Genomic DNA, 14,924 nt, shown 5'->3' on the forward strand with positions numbered 1-14,924 from the left:
CTCTGCTCGTCGGCGTCTGCGACTGCGCTGGGCCTGCTGCTGTTTTCTGCTCTGCTCGTCGGCGACTGCGCTGGTACTGCTGGTGTTTTCTGCACTGCTCATCGGCGTCGGAGACTGCGCTGGTCCTGCTGTTGTTTTCGCCTCTGCTCGTCGGCGTCTGCGACTGCGCTGGTCCTGCTGCTGTTTTCTGCTCTGCTCGTCGGCGACTGTGCTGATCCTGCTGCTGTTTTCTGCCCTGCTCGTAGGCGTCGGCGACTGTGCTGGTCCTGCTGCTGTTTTCTGCACTGCTCATCGGCGTCGGCGACTGCGCTGATCCTGCTGCTGTTTTCTGCTCTGCTCGTCGGCGACTGCGCTGGACCTGCTGCTGTTTTCTGCACTGCTCATCGGCGTCGGCTACTGCGTTGATCCTGCTGCTGTTTTCTGCTCTGCTCATTCGCGTCTGCGACTGCGCATCTCCTGCCGCTTTTTTCTGCTCTGCTCGTCGGCGTCAGCGACTGCGCTGATCCTGCTGCTGTTTTCTGCTCTGCTCGTCGGCGTCTGCGAATGCGCATCTCCCTCTGCTGTTTTTTGCTCTGCTCGTTGGCGACTGCGCTGATCCTGCTGCTGTTTTCTGCTCTGCTCGTCGGCGACTGCGCTGATCCTGCTGCTGTTTTCTGCTCTGCTCGTAGGCGTCGGTGACTGCGCTGATCCTGCTGCTGTTGTCTGCTCTGCTCATCGGCGACTGCGCTGTTCCTGCTGCTGTTTTATGCTTTGCTCGTAGGCGTCGCCGACTGCGCTGGTCCTGCTGCTGTTTTCTGCTCTGCTCGTCGGCGACTGCGCTGGTCCTGCTGCTGTTTTATGCACTGCTCATCGGCGTCGGCGACTGCGTTGATCCTGCTCCTGTTTTCTGCTCTGCTTGTTGGCGTCTGCGACTGCGCATCTCCTGCTGCTTTTTTCTGCTCTGCTCGTCGGCGTCAGCGACTGCGCTGATCCTGCTGCTGTTTTCTGCTCTGCTCGTCGGTGTCAGCGACTAAGCTGATCCTTCTGCTGTTTTCTGCTCTGCTCGTCGGCGTCGGCGAATGCGCTGGTCCTGCTGCTGTTTTTTGCTCTGCTTGTCGGCATCGGTGACTGCGCTGATCCTGCTGCTGCTTTCTGCTCTGCTCGTCGGAGTCTGCGACTGCGCTCGTCCTGCTGCTGTTTTCTGCTCTGCTCATCAGCGTCTGCGACTGCGCTGGTCCTGCTGCTGTTTTTTGCTCTGCTCGTCGGCGTCGGTGACTGCGCTGATCCTGCTGTTGTTATCTGCTCTGATCGTCGGCGTCGGCGACTGCGACTGCGCTGGTCCTGCTGTTGTTTTCTGCTCTGCTCATCGGCGTCTGCTACTGCGCTGATCCTGCTGCTATTTTCTGCTCTGCTCATCGGCGTCAGCGACTGGGCTGATCCTGCTGCTGTTTTCTGCTCTGCTCGTCTGCGTCAGCGAATGCGCTGATCCTGCTGCTGTTTTCTGCTCTGCTCGTCGCCGTCAGCGCTGATCCTGCTGCTGTTTCCTGCTCTGCTTGTCGCCGTCTGTTACTGCGCTGGTCCTGCTGTTGTTTTCTTCTCTGCTCGTCGGTGTCTGCTCTGCTCGTCGGCGTCAGCGACTGCGCTGGTCCTGCTGCTGTTTTCTGCTCTGCTCGTCGGTGACTGCGCTGGTGCTGCTGCTGTTTTTTGCTCTGCTCGTCGGCGTCGGCGACTGCGCTGATCCTGCTGCTGCTTTCTGCTCTGCTCGTCAGAGTCTGCGACTGCACTGGTCCTGCTGCTGTTTTCTGCTCTGCTCGTCGGCATCAGCGACTGCGCTGATGCGGTTTTCTGCTCTGCTCGTCGAGGTCAGCAACTGCGCTGATCCTGCTGCTGTTTTCTGCTCTTCTCATCGCCGTCGGCGACTGCGCTCGTCCTGCTGTTGTTTTCTGCTCTGATCGTCGGCGTCGGCGACTGCGCTGGTCCTGCTGCTGTTTTCTGCTCTGCTTGTTGGCTACTGCGCTGATCCTGCTGCTGTTTTCTGCTCTGCTCGTCTGCGTCAGCGAATGCACTGATCCTGCTGCTGTTTCCTGCTCTGCTCGTCACCGTCGGCGACTGCGCTGGTCCTGCTGTTGTTTTCTGCTCTGATCATCAGCGTCAGGCGACTGCACTGGTCCTGCTGCGGTTTTCTTCTCTGCTCGTCGGCGTCTGCTCTGCTCGTCGGCGTCTGTGACTGCGCTGGGCCTGCTGCTGTTTTCTGCTCTGCTCGTCGGCGACTGCGCTGGTACTGCTGGTGTTTTCTGCACTGCTCATCGGCGTCCGCGACTGCGCTGGTCCTGCTGTTGTTTTCGCCTCTGCTCGTCGGCGTCTGCGACTGCGCTGGTCCTGCTGCTGTTTTCTGCTCTGCTCGTCGGCGAATGTGATGATCCTGTAGCTGTTTTCTGCCCTGCTCGTAGGCGTCGGCGACTGTGCTGGTCCTGCTGCTGTTTTCTGCACTGCTCATCGGCGTCGGCGACTGCGCTGATCCTGCTGCTGTTTTCTGCTCTGCTTGTTGGCTACTGCGTTGATCCTGCTGCTGTTTCCTGCTCTGCTCGTTCGCGTCTGCGACTGCACATCTCCCTCTGCTGTTTTTTGCTCTGCTCGTCGGCGTCGGCGACTGCGCTGGTCCTTCTGCTGTTTTCTGCACTGCTCATCGGCGTTGGCGACTGCGTTGATCCTGCTGCTGTTTTCTGCTCTGCTCATTGAGGTCTGCGACTGCGCATCTCCTGCTGCTTTTTTCTGCTCTGCTCGTCAGCGTCAGCGACTGCGCTGACCCTGCTGCTGTTTTCTGCTCTGATCATCTGCGACTGCGCATCTCGTGCTGCTGTTTTTTTCTCTGCTCGTCGGCGTCAGCGACTGCGCTGATCCTGCTGCTGTTTTCTGCTCTGCACGTCGGCGTCTGCGACTGCACATCTCCTGCTGCTGTTTTTTGCTCTGCTCGTCGGCGAATGCGCTGGTCCTGCTGCTGTTTTCTGCTCTGCTTGTCTGCGTCAGCGAATGCGCTGATCCTGATGCTGTTTCCTGCTCTGCTCGTCGCTGTCGGCGACTGCGCTGATCCTGCTGCTGTTTTCTTCTCTGCTCGTCGGCGTCTGCTCTGCTCGTCGGCGTCTGCGTTTGCGCTGGTCCTGCTGCTGTATTCTGCTCTGCTCATCGGCGACTGCGCTGGTCCTGCTGGTGTTTTCTGCACTGCTCATCGGCGTCGGCGACTGCACTGGTCCTGCTGTTGTTTTCGCCTCTGCTCGTGGGCGTCTGCGACTGTGATTGTCCTGCTGCTGTTTTCTGCTCTGCTCGACGGCGACTGCGCTGGTCTTGCTGCTGTTTTCTACACTGCTCATCGGCGTAGGCGACTGTGCTGATCCTGCTGCTGTTTTCTGCTCTGCTCGTAGGCGTCGGCGACTGCGCTGGTCATGCTGCTGTTTTCTGCACTGCTCATCGGCGTCGCCGACTGCGCTGGTCCTGCTGCTGTTTTCTGCTCTGCTCGTCGGCGACTGCGCTGGTCCTGCTGCTGTTTTATGCACTGCTCATCGGCGTCGGCGACTGCGTTGATCCTGCTCCTGTTTTCTGCTCTGCTTGTTGGCGTCTGCGACTGCGCATCTCCTGCTGCTTTTTTCTGCTCTGCTCGTCGGCGTCAGCGACTGCGCTGATCCTGCTGCTGTTTTCTGCTCTGCTCGTCGGTGTTAGCGACTAAGCTGATCCTTCTGCTGTTTTCTGCTCTGCTCGTCGGCGTCAGCGACTGCGCTGGTCCTGCTGCTGTTTTTTGCTCTGCTTGTCGGCGTCTGTGACTGCGCTGATCCTGCTGCTGCTTTCTGCTCTGCTCGTCGGAGTCTGCGACTGCGCTCGTCCTGCTGCTGTTTTCTGCTCTGCTCATCAGCGTCTGCGACTGCGCTGGTCCTGCTGCTGTTTTTTGCTCTGCTCGTCGGCGTCGGTGACTGCGCTGATCCTGCTGTTGTTATCTGCTCTGATCGTCGGCGTCGGCGACTGCGACTGCGCTGGTCCTGCTGTTGTTTTCTGCTCTGCTCATCGGCGTCTGCTACTGCGCTGATCCTGCTGCTATTTTCTGCTCTGCTCATCGGCGTCAGCGACTGGGCTGATCCTGCTGCTGTTTTCTGCTCTGCTCGTCTGCGTCAGCGAATGCGCTGATCCTGCTGCTGTTTTCTGCTCTGCTCGTCGCCGTCAGCACTGATCCTGCTGCTGTTTCCTGCTCTGCTCGTCGCCGTCGGCGACTGCGCTGGTCCTGCTGATGTTTTCTTCTCTGCTCGTCGGTGTCTGCTCTGCTCGTCGGCGTCAGCGACTGCGCTGGTCCTGCTGCTGTTTTCTGCTCTGCTCGTCGGTGACTGCGCTGGTCCTGCTGCTGTTTTTTGCTCTGCTCGTCGGCGTCGGCGACTGCGCTGATCCTGCTGCTGCTTTCTGCTCTGCTCGTCGGAGTCTGCGACTGCACTGGTCCTGCTGCTGTTTTCTGCTCTGCTCGTCGGCATCAGCGACTGCGCTGATGCTGTTTTCTGCTCTGCTCGTCGAGGCCAGCAACTGCGCTGATCCTGCTGCTGTTTTCTGCTCTTCTCTTCGCCGTCGGCGACTGCGCTCGTCCTGCTGTTGTTTTCTGCTCTGATCGTCGGCGTCGGCGACTGCGCTGGTCCTGCTGCTGTTTTCTGCTCTGCTTGTTGGCTACTGCGCTGATCCTGCTGCTGGTTTCTGCTCTGCTCGTCTGCGTCAGCGAATGCACTGATCCTGCTGCTGTTTCCTGCTCTGCTCGTCAATGTCGGCGACTGCGCTGGTCCTGCTGTTGTTTTCTGCTCTGATCATCAGCGTCGGTGACTGCGCTGGTCCTGCTGCTGTTTTCTTCTCTGCTCGTCGGCGTCTGCTCTGCTCGTCGGCGTCTGTGACTGCGCTGGGCCTGCTGCTGTTTTCTGCTCTGCTCGTCGGCGACTGCGCTGGACCTGCTGCTGTTTTCTGCACTGCTCATCGGCGTCGGCTACTGCGTTGATCCTGCTGCTGTTTTCTGCTCTGCTCATTCGCGTCTGCGACTGCACATCTTCTGCCGCTTTTTTCTGCTCTGCTCGTCGGCGTCAGCGACTGCGCTGATCCTGCTGCTGTTTTCTGCTCTGCTCGTCGGCGTCTGCGAATGCGCATCTCCCTCTGCTGTTTTTTGCTCTGCTCGTCGGCGACTGCGCTGATCCTGCTGCTGTTTTCTGCTCTGCTCGTCGGCGACTGCGCTGATCCTGCTGCTGTTTTCTGCTCTGCTCGTAGGCGTCGGTGACTGCGCTGATCCTGCTGCTGTTGTCTGCTCTGCTCATCGGCGACTGCGCTGTTCCTGCTGCTGTTTTATGCTTTGCTCGTAGGCGTCGCCGACTGCGCTGCTCCTGCTGCTGTTTTCTGCTCTGCTCGTCGGCGACTGCGCTGGTCCTGCTGCTGTTTTATGCACTGCTCATCGGCGTCGGCGACTGCGTTGATCCTGCTCCTGTTTTCTGCTCTGCTTGTTGGCGTCTGCGACTGCGCATCTCCTGCTGCTTTTTTCTGCTCTGCTCGTCGGCTTCAGCGACTGCGCTGATCCTGCTGCTGTTTTCTGCTCTGCTCGTCGGTGTCAGCGACTAAGCTGATCCTTCTGCTGTTTTCTGCTCTGCTCGTCGGCGTCAGCGACTGCGCTGATCCTGCTGCTGTTTTTTGCTCTGCTTGTCGGCGTCGGTGACTGCGCTGATCCTGCTGCTGCTTTCTGCTCTGCTCGTCGGAGTCTGCGACTGCGCTCGTCCTGCTGCTGTTTTCTGCTCTGCTCATCAGCGTCTGCGACTGCGCTGGTCCTGCTGCTGTTTTTTGCTCTGCTCGTCGGCGTCGGTGACTGCGCTGATCCTGCTGTTGTTATCTGCTCTGATCGTCGGCGTCGGCGACTGCGACTGCGCTGGTCCTGCTGTTGTTTTCTGCTCTGCTCATCGGCGTCTGCTACTGCGCTGATCCTGCTGCTATTTCTGCTCTGCACATCGGCGTCAGCGACTGGGCTGATCCTGCTGCTGTTTTCTGCTCTGCTCGTCTGCGTCAGCGAATGCGCTGATCCTGCTGCTGTTTTCTGCTCTGCTCGTCGCCGTCAGCGCTGATCCTGCTGCTGTTTCCTGCTCTGCTCGTCGCCGTCTGTTACTGCGCTGGTCCTGCTGTTGTTTTCTTCTCTGCTCGTCGGTGTCTGCTCTGCTCGTCGGCGTCAGCGACTGCGCTGGTCCTGCTGCTGTTTTCTGCTCTGCTCGTCGGTGACTGCGCTGGTCCTGCTGCTGTTTTTTGCTCTGCTCGTCGACGTCGGCGACTGCGCTGATCCTGCTGCTGCTTTCTGCTCTGCTCGTCGGAGTCTGCGACTGCACTGGTCCTGCTGCTGTTTTCTGCTCTGCTCGTCGGCATCAGCGACTGTGCTGATGCTGTTTTCTGCTCTGCTCGTCGAGGTCAGCAACTGCGCTGATCCTGCTGCTGTTTTCTGCTCTTCTCATCGCCGTCGGCGACTGCGCTCGTCCTGCTGTTGTTTTCTGCTCTGATCGTCGGCGTCGGCGACTGCGCTGGTCCTGCTGCTGTTTTCTGCTCTGCTTGTTGGCTACTGCGCTGATCCTGCTGCTGTTTTCTGCTCTGCTCGTCTGCGTCAGCGAATGCACTGATCCTGCTGCTGTTTCCTGCTCTGCTCGTCACCGTCGGCGACTGCGCTGGTCCTGCTGTTGTTTTCTGCTCTGATCATCAGCGTCGGCGACTGCGCTGGTCATGCTGCTGTTTTCTTCTCTGCTCGTCGGCATCTGCTCTGCTCGTCGGCGTCTGTGACTGCGCTGGGCCTGCTGCTGTTTTCTGCTCTGCTCGTCGGCGACTGCGCTGGTACTGCTGGTGTTTTCTGCACTGCTCATCGGCGTCGGCGACTGCGCTGGTCCTGCTGTTGTTTTCGCCTCTGCTCGTCGGCGTCTGCGACTGCGCTGGTCCTGCTGCTGTTTTCTGCTCTGCTCGTCGGCGAATGTGATGATCCTGCTGCTGTTTTCTGCCCTGCTCTTAGGCGTCGGCGACTGTGCTGGTCCTGCTGCTGTTTTCTGCACTGCTCATTGGCGTCGGCGACTGCGCTGATCCTGCTGCTGTTTTCTGTTCTGCTCGTCGGCGACTGCTCTGGACCTTCTGCTGTTTTCTGCACTGCTCATCGGCGTCGGCTACTGCGTTGATCCTGCTGCTGTTTCCTGCTCTGCTTGTTCGCGTCTGCGACTGCACATCTCCCTCTGCTGTTTTTTGCTCTGCTCGTCGGCGTTGGCGACTGCGCTGGTCCTTCTGCTGTTTTCTGCACTGCTCATCGGCGTTGGCGACTGCGTTGATCCTGGTGCTGTTTTCTGCTCTGCTCATTGAGGTCTGCGACTGCGCATCTCCTGCTGCTTTTTTCTGCTCTGCTCGTCAGCATCAGCGACTGCGCTGACCCTGCTGCTGTTTTCTGCTCTGATCATCTGCGACTGCGCATCTCGTGCTGCTGTTTTTTTCTCTGCTCGTCGGCGTCAGCGACTGCGCTGATCCTGCTGCTGCTTTCTGCTCTGCTCGTCGGAGTCTGCGACTGCACTGGTCCTGCTGCTGTTTTCTGCTCTGCTCGTCGGCATCAGCGACTGTGCTGATGCTGTTTTCTGCTCTGCTCGTCGAGGTCAGCAACTGCACTGATCCTGCTGCTGTTTTCTGCTCTTCTCATCGCCGTCGGCGACTGCGCTCGTCCTGCTGTTGTTTTCTGCTCTGATCGTCGGCGTCGGCGACTGCGCTGGTCCTGCTGCTGTTTTCTGCTCTGCTTGTTGGCTACTGCGCTGATCCTGCTGCTGTTTTCTGCTCTGCTCGTCTGCGTCAGCGAATGCACTGATCCTGCTGCTGTTTCCTGCTCTGCTCGTCACCGTCGGCGACTGCGCTGGTCCTGCTGTTGTTTTCTGCTCTGATCATCAGCGTCGGCGACTGCGCTGGTCATGCTGCTGTTTTCTTCTCTGCTCGTCGGCATCTGCTCTGCTCGTCGGCGTCTGTGACTGCGCTGGGCCTGCTGCTGTTTTCTGCTCTGCTCGTCGGCGACTGTGCTGGTCCTGCTGCTGTTTTCTGCACTGCTCATTGGCGTCGGCGACTGCGCTGATCCTGCTGCTGTTTTCTGTTCTGCTCGTCGGCGACTGCTCTGGACCTTCTGCTGTTTTCTGCACTGCTCATCGGCGTCGGCTACTGCGTTGATCCTGCTGCTGTTTCCTGCTCTGCTTGTTCGCGTCTGCGACTGCACATCTCCCTCTGCTGTTTTTTGCTCTGCTCGTCGGCGTTGGCGACTGCGCTGGTCCTTCTGCTGTTTTCTGCACTGCTCATCGGCGTTGGCGACTGCGTTGATCCTGGTGCTGTTTTCTGCTCTGCTCATTGAGGTCTGCGACTGCGCATCTCCTGCTGCTTTTTTCTGCTCTGCTCGTCAGCATCAGCGACTGCGCTGACCCTGCTGCTGTTTTCTGCTCTGATCATCTGCGACTGCGCATCTCGTGCTGCTGTTTTTTTCTCTGCTCGTCGGCGTCAGCGACTGCGCTGATCCTGCTGCTGTTTTCTGCTCTGCACGTCGGCGTCTGCGACTGCACATCTCCTGCTGCTGTTTTTTGCTCTGCTCGTCGGCGACTGCGCTGGTCCTGCTGCTGTTTTCTGCTCTGCTTGTCTGCGTCAGCGAATGCGCTGATCCTGATGCTGTTTCCTGCTCTGCTCGTCGCTGTCGGCGACTGCGCTGGTCCTGCTGCTGTTTTCTTCTCTGCTCGTCGGCGTCTGCTCTGCTCGTCGGCGTCTGCGTTTGCGCTGGTCCTGCTGCTGTATTCTGCTCTGCTCATCGGCGACTGCGCTGGTCCTGCTGGTGTTTTCTGCACTGCTCATCGGCGTCGGCGACTGCACTGGTCCTGTTGTTGTTTTCGCCTCTGCTCGTCGGCGTCTGCGACTGCGATTGTCCTGCTGTTGTTTTCTGCTCTGCTCGACGGCGACTGCGCTGGTCTTGCTGCTGTTTTCTACACTGCTCATCGGCGTCGGCGACTGTGCTGATCCTGCTGCTGTTTTCTGCTCTGCTCGTAGGCGTCGGTGACTGCGCTGGTCATGCTGCTGTTTTCTACACTGCTCATCGGCGTCTGTGACTGTGCTGGTCCTGCTGCTGTTTTCTGCTCTGCTCGTCCGCGACTGCACTGGTCCTGCTGCTGTTTTCTGCACTGCTCATGTGCGTCGGCGACTGCGTTGATCCTGCTGCTGTTTTATGCTTTGCTCGTAGGCGTCGCCGACTGCGCTGGTCCTGCTGCTGTTTTCTGCTCTGCTCGTCGGCGACTGCGCTGGTCCTGCTGCTGTTTTATGCACTGCTCATCGGCGTCGGCGACTGCGTTGATCCTGCTCCTGTTTTCTGCTCTGCTTGTTGGCGTCTGCGACTGCGCATCTCCTGCTGCTTTTTTCTGCTCTGCTCGTCGGCGTCAGCGACTGCGCTGATCCTGCTGCTGTTTTCTGCTCTGCTCGTCGGTGTCAGCGACTAAGCTGATCCTTCTGCTGTTTTCTGCTCTGCTCGTCGGCGTCAGCGACTGCGCTGGTCCTGCTGCTGTTTTTTGCTCTGCTTGTCGGCGTCGGTGACTGCGCTGATCCTGCTGCTGCTTTCTGCTCTGCTCGTCGGAGTCTGCGACTGCGCTCGTCCTGCTGCTGTTTTCTGCTCTGCTCATCAGCGTCTGCGACTGCGCTGGTCCTGCTGCTGTTTTTTGCTCTGCTCGTCGGCGTCGGTGACTGCGCTGATCCTGCTGTTGTTATCTGCTCTGATCGTCGGCGTCGGCGACTGCGACTGCGCTGGTCCTGCTGTTGTTTTCTGCTCTGCTCATCGGCGTCTGCTACTGCGCTGATCCTGCTGCTATTTTCTGCTCTGCTCATCGGCGTCAGCGACTGGGCTGATCCTGCTGCTGTTTTCTGCTCTGCTCGTCTGCGTCAGCGAATGCGCTGATCCTGCTGCTGTTTTCTGCTCTGCTCGTCGCCGTCAGCGCTGATCCTGCTGCTGTTTCCTGCTCTGCTCGTCGCCGTCGGCGACTGCGCTGGTCCTGCTGTTGTTTTCTTCTCTGCTCGTCGGTGTCTGCTCTGCTCGTCGGCGTCAGCGACTGCGCTGGTCCTGCTGCTGTTTTCTGCTCTGCTCGTCGGTGACTGCGCTGGTCCTGCTGCTGTTTTTTGCTCTGCTCGTCGGCGTCGGCGACTGCGCTGATCCTGCTGCTGCTTTCTGCTCTGCTCGTCGGAGTCTGCGACTGCACTGGTCCTGCTGCTGTTTTCTGCTCTGCTCGTCGGCATCAGCGACTGCGCTGATGCTGTTTTCTGCTCTGCTCGTCGAGGTCAGCAACTGCGCTGATCCTGCTGCTGTTTTCTGCTCTTCTCATCGCCGTCGGCGACTGCGCTCGTCCTGCTGTTGTTTTCTGCTCTGATCGTCGGCGTCGGCGACTGCGCTGGTCCTGCTGCTGTTTTCTGCTCTGCTTGTTGGCTACTGCGCTGATCCTGCTGCTGGTTTCTGCTCTGCTCGTCTGCGTCAGCGAATGCACTGATCCTGCTGCTGTTTCCTGCTCTGCTCGTCACCGTCGGCGACTGCGCTGGTCCTGCTGTTGTTTTCTGCTCTGATCATCAGCGTCGGCGACTGCGCTGGTCCTGCTGCTGTTTTCTTCTCTGCTCGTCGGCGTCTGCTCTGCTCGTCGGCGTCTGTGACTGCGCTGGGCCTGCTGCTGTTTTCTGCTCTGCTCGTCGGCGACTGCGCTGGTACTGCTGGTGTTTTCTGCACTGCTCATCGGCGTCGGCGACTGCGCTGGTCCTGCTGTTGTTTTCGCCTCTGCTCGTCGGCGTCTGTGACTGCGCTGGTCCTGCTGCTGTTTTCTGCTCTGCTCGTCGGCGAATGTGATGATCCTGCTGCTGTTTTCTGCCCTGCTCGTAGGCGTCGGCGACTGTGCTGGTCCTGCTGCTGTTTTCTGCACTGCTCATCGGCGTCGGCGACTGCGCTGATCCTGCTGCTGTTTTCTGTTCTGCTCGTCGGCGACTGCTCTGGACCTTCTGCTGTTTTCTGCACTGCTCATCGGCATCGGCTACTGCCTTGATCCTGCTGCTGTTTCCTGCTCTGCTAGTTTGCGTCTGCGACTGCGCATCTCCTGTCGCTTTTTTCTGCTCTGCTCGTCGGCGTCAGCGACTGCGCTGATCCTGCTGCTGTTTTCTGCTCTGCTCGTCGGCGTCTGCGACTGCACATCTCCCTCTGCTGTTTTTTGCTCTGCTCGTCGGCGTCGGCGACTGCGCTGGTCCTTCTGCTGTTTTCTGCACTGCTCATCGGCGTTGGCGACTGCGTTGATCCTGCTGCTGTTTTCTGCTCTGCTCATTGAGGTCTGCGACTGCGCATCTCCTGCTGCTTTTTTCTGCTCTGCTCGTCAGCGTCAGCGACTGCGCTGACCCTGCTGCTGTTTTCTGCTCTGATCATCTGCGACTGCGCATCTCGTGCTGCTGTTTTTTTCTCTGCTCGTCGGTGTCAGCGACTGCGCTGATCCTGCTGCTGTTTTCTGCTCTGCACGTCGGCGTCTGCGACTGCACATCTCCTGCTGCTGTTTTTTGCTCTGCTCGTCGGCGACTGCGCTGGTCCTGCTGCTGTTTTCTGCTCTGCTTGTCTGCGTCAGCGAATGCGCTGATCCTGATGCTGTTTCCTGATCTGCTCGTCGCTGTCGGCGACTGCGCTGGTCCTGCTGCTGTTTTCTTCTCTGCTCGTCGGCGTCTGCTCTGCTCGTCGGCGTCTGCATTTGCGCTGGTCCTCCTGCTGTATTCTGCTCTGCTCATCGGCGACTCCGCTGGTCCTGCTGGTGTTTTCTGCACTGCTCATCGGCGTCGGCGACTGCACTGGTCCTGCTGTTGTTTTCGCCTCTGCTTGCGGCGTCTGCGACTGCGATTGTCCTGCTGCTGTTTTCTGCTCTGCTCGACGGCGACTGCGCTGGTCTTGCTGCTGTTTTCTACACTGCTCATCGGCGTCGGCGACTGTGCTGATCCTGCTGCTGTTTTCTGCTCTGCTCGTAGGCGTCGGCGACTGCGCTGGTCATGCTGCTGTTTTCTGCACTGCTCATCGGCGTCTGTGACTGCGTTGGTCCTGCTGCTGTTTTCTGCTCTGCTCGTCCGCGACTGCACTGGTCCTGCTGCTGTTTTCTGCACTGCTCATGTGCGTCAGCGACTGCGTTCATGCTGCTGCTGTTTTCTGCTCTGCTCATTGGCGTCTGCGACTGCACATCTCCTGATGCTGTTTTTTGCTCTGCTCGTCGGCGTCAGCGACTGCGCTTATCCTGCTGCTGTTTTCTGCTCTGCTCATCGGCGTCGGCTACTGCGCTGATCCTTCTGCTGTTTTCTGCTCTGCTTGTCTGCGTCAGTGAATGCGCTGATCCTGCTGCTGTTTCCTGCTCTGCTCGTCGCCGTTGGCGACTGCGCTGGTCCTGCTGTTGATTTCTGCTCTGATCGTCGGCGTCGGCGACTGCGCTGGTCCTGCTGCTGTTTTCTTCTCTGCTCGTCGGCGTCTGCTCTGCTCGTCGGCGTCTGCGACTGCGCTGGTCCTGCTTGGTGTTTTTTGCACTGCTCATCGGTGTCGGCGACTGCGCTGGTCCTGCTGTTGTTTTCGCCTCTGCTCGTCGGCGTCTGTGACTGCGCATCTCCTGCTGCTGTTTTTTGCTCTGCTCGTGGGCGTTGGCGACTGCGCTGATCCTGCTGCTGTTTTCTGCTCTGCTCGTCGGCGACTGCACTGGACCTGCTGCTGTTTTCTGCACTGCTCAACGGCGTCGGCGACTGCGTTGATCCTGCTGCTGTTTTCTGCTCTGCTCGGTGGCGTCTGCGCATCTCCTGCCGCTTTTTTCTGCTCTGCTCGTCGGCGTCAGCGACAGCGCTGTTCCTGCTGCTGTTTTCTGCTCTGCTCGTCGGCGTCTGCGACTGCGGATCTCCTGCTGCTGTTTTTTGCTCTGCTCGTCGGCTTCGGCGACTGCGCTGGTCTTGCTGCTGTTTTCTGCACTGCTCATCGGCGTTGGCGACTGCGTTGATCCTGCTGCTGTTTTCTGCTCTGCTCATTGGCGTCTGCGACTGCGCATCTCCTGCTGCTTTTTTCTGCTCTGCTCGTCAGCGTCAGCGACTGCGCTGACCCTGCTGCTGTTTTCTGCTCTGATCGTCGGCGACTGCGCATCTACTGCTGCTGTTTTTTGCTCTGCTCGTCGGCGACTGCGCTGATCCTGCTGCTGTTTTCTGCCCTGCTCGTCGGCGACTGCACTGGTCCTGCTGCTATTTTCTGCTCTGCTCATCGGTGTCAGCGACTGGGCTGATCCTGCTGCTGTTTTCTGCTCTGCTCGTCGGCGTCGGGGACTGCGCTGGTCCTGCTGATGTTTTCTGCTCTGCTCATCGGCGTCGGCTACTGCGCTGATCCTGCTGCTATTTTCTGCTCTGCTCATCGGTGTCAGCGACTGGGCTGATCCTGCTGCTGTTTTCTGCTCTGCTCGTCGGGGACTGCGCTTGTCCTGCTGCTGTTTTCTGCTCTGCTCGTCGGCGTCAGCGACTGCGCTGGACCTGCTGCTGTTTCCTGCTCTGCTCGTCGGCGTCAGCATCAGCGCAGTCGCCGATGCCGTTTTCTGCTCTGCTCATCGGCGTCAGCAACTGCGCTGATCCTGCTGCTGTTTTTTGCTCTGCTCGTAGGCGTCGAAGACTGCGCTGGTCCTGCTGCTGTTTTCTGCACTGCTCATCGGCGACTGTGCTGATCCTGCTGCTGTTTTCTGCTCTGCTCAAAGGCGTTGCCGACTGCGCTGACCCTGCTCCTGTTTTCTGCTCTGATCGTGTGCGACTCCGCATCTCCTGCTGCTGTTTTTTGCTCTGCTTGTCGGCGTCAGCGACTGCGCTGGTCCTGCTGCTGTTTTCTTCTCTGCTCGTCGGCGTCTGCTCTGCTCGTCGGCGTCTGCTCTGCTCGTCGGCGTCTGCGACTGCGCTGGTCCTGCTGCTGTTTTCTGCTCTGCTCATCGGCGACTGCGCTGGTCCTGCTGGTGTTTTCTGCACTGCTCATCGGCATTGGCGACTACGTTGATCCTGCTGCTGTTTTCTGCTCTGCTCATTGGCGTCTGCGACTGTGCTGATCCTGCTGCTGTTTTCTGCTCTGCTCGTAGGCGTCGGCGACTGCACTGGTCATGCTGCTGTTTTCTGTACTGCTCATCGGCGTCTGTGACTGCGCTGGTCCTGCTGCTGTTTTCTGCTCTGCTCGTCCGCGACTGCGCTGGTCCTGCTGCTGTTTTCTGCTCTGCTCCTCGGCGTCGGCGACTGCGTTGATCCTGCTGCTGTTTTCTGCACTGCTCATCGGCGTCGGCGACTGCGTTGATCCTGCTGCTGTTTTCTGCTCTGCTAATTGGCGTCTGCGACTGCACATCTCCTGCTGAGGTTTTTTGCTCTGCTCCTCGGCGACTGCGCTGGTCCTGCTGCTGTTTTCTGCTCTGCTCATCGGCGTCGGCTACTGCGCTGATCCTTCTGCTGTTTTCTGCTCTTCTTGTCTGCGTCAGTGAATGCGCTGATCCTGCTGCTGTTTCCTGCTCTGCTCGTCGCCGTCGGCGACTGCGCTGGTCCTGCTGTTGTTTTCTGCTCTGATCGTCGGAGTCGGCGACTGCGCTGGTCCTGCTGCTGTTTTCTTCTCTGCTCGTCGGCGTCTGCTCTGCTCGTCGGCTGTCGGCGACTGCGCTGGTCCTGCTGGTGTTTTCTGCACTGCTCATCGGCGTCGGCGACTGCGCTGGTCCTGCTGTTGTTTTCGCCTCTGCTCGTCGGCGTCTGCGACTGCGCATCTCCTGCTGCTGTTTTTTGCTCTGCTCGTCGGCGTTGGCGACTGCGCTGATCCTGCTGCTGTTTTCTGCTCTGCTTATTGGCGTCAGCGACTGGGCTGATCCTGCTGCTGTTTTCTGCTCTGCTCGTCCGCG

Source organism: Nothobranchius furzeri, chromosome 8 (genome assembly GCF_043380555.1).
Source record: "Nothobranchius furzeri strain GRZ-AD chromosome 8, NfurGRZ-RIMD1, whole genome shotgun sequence".
In the NCBI taxonomy this organism is placed as follows: domain Eukaryota; kingdom Metazoa; phylum Chordata; class Actinopteri; order Cyprinodontiformes; family Nothobranchiidae; genus Nothobranchius; species Nothobranchius furzeri.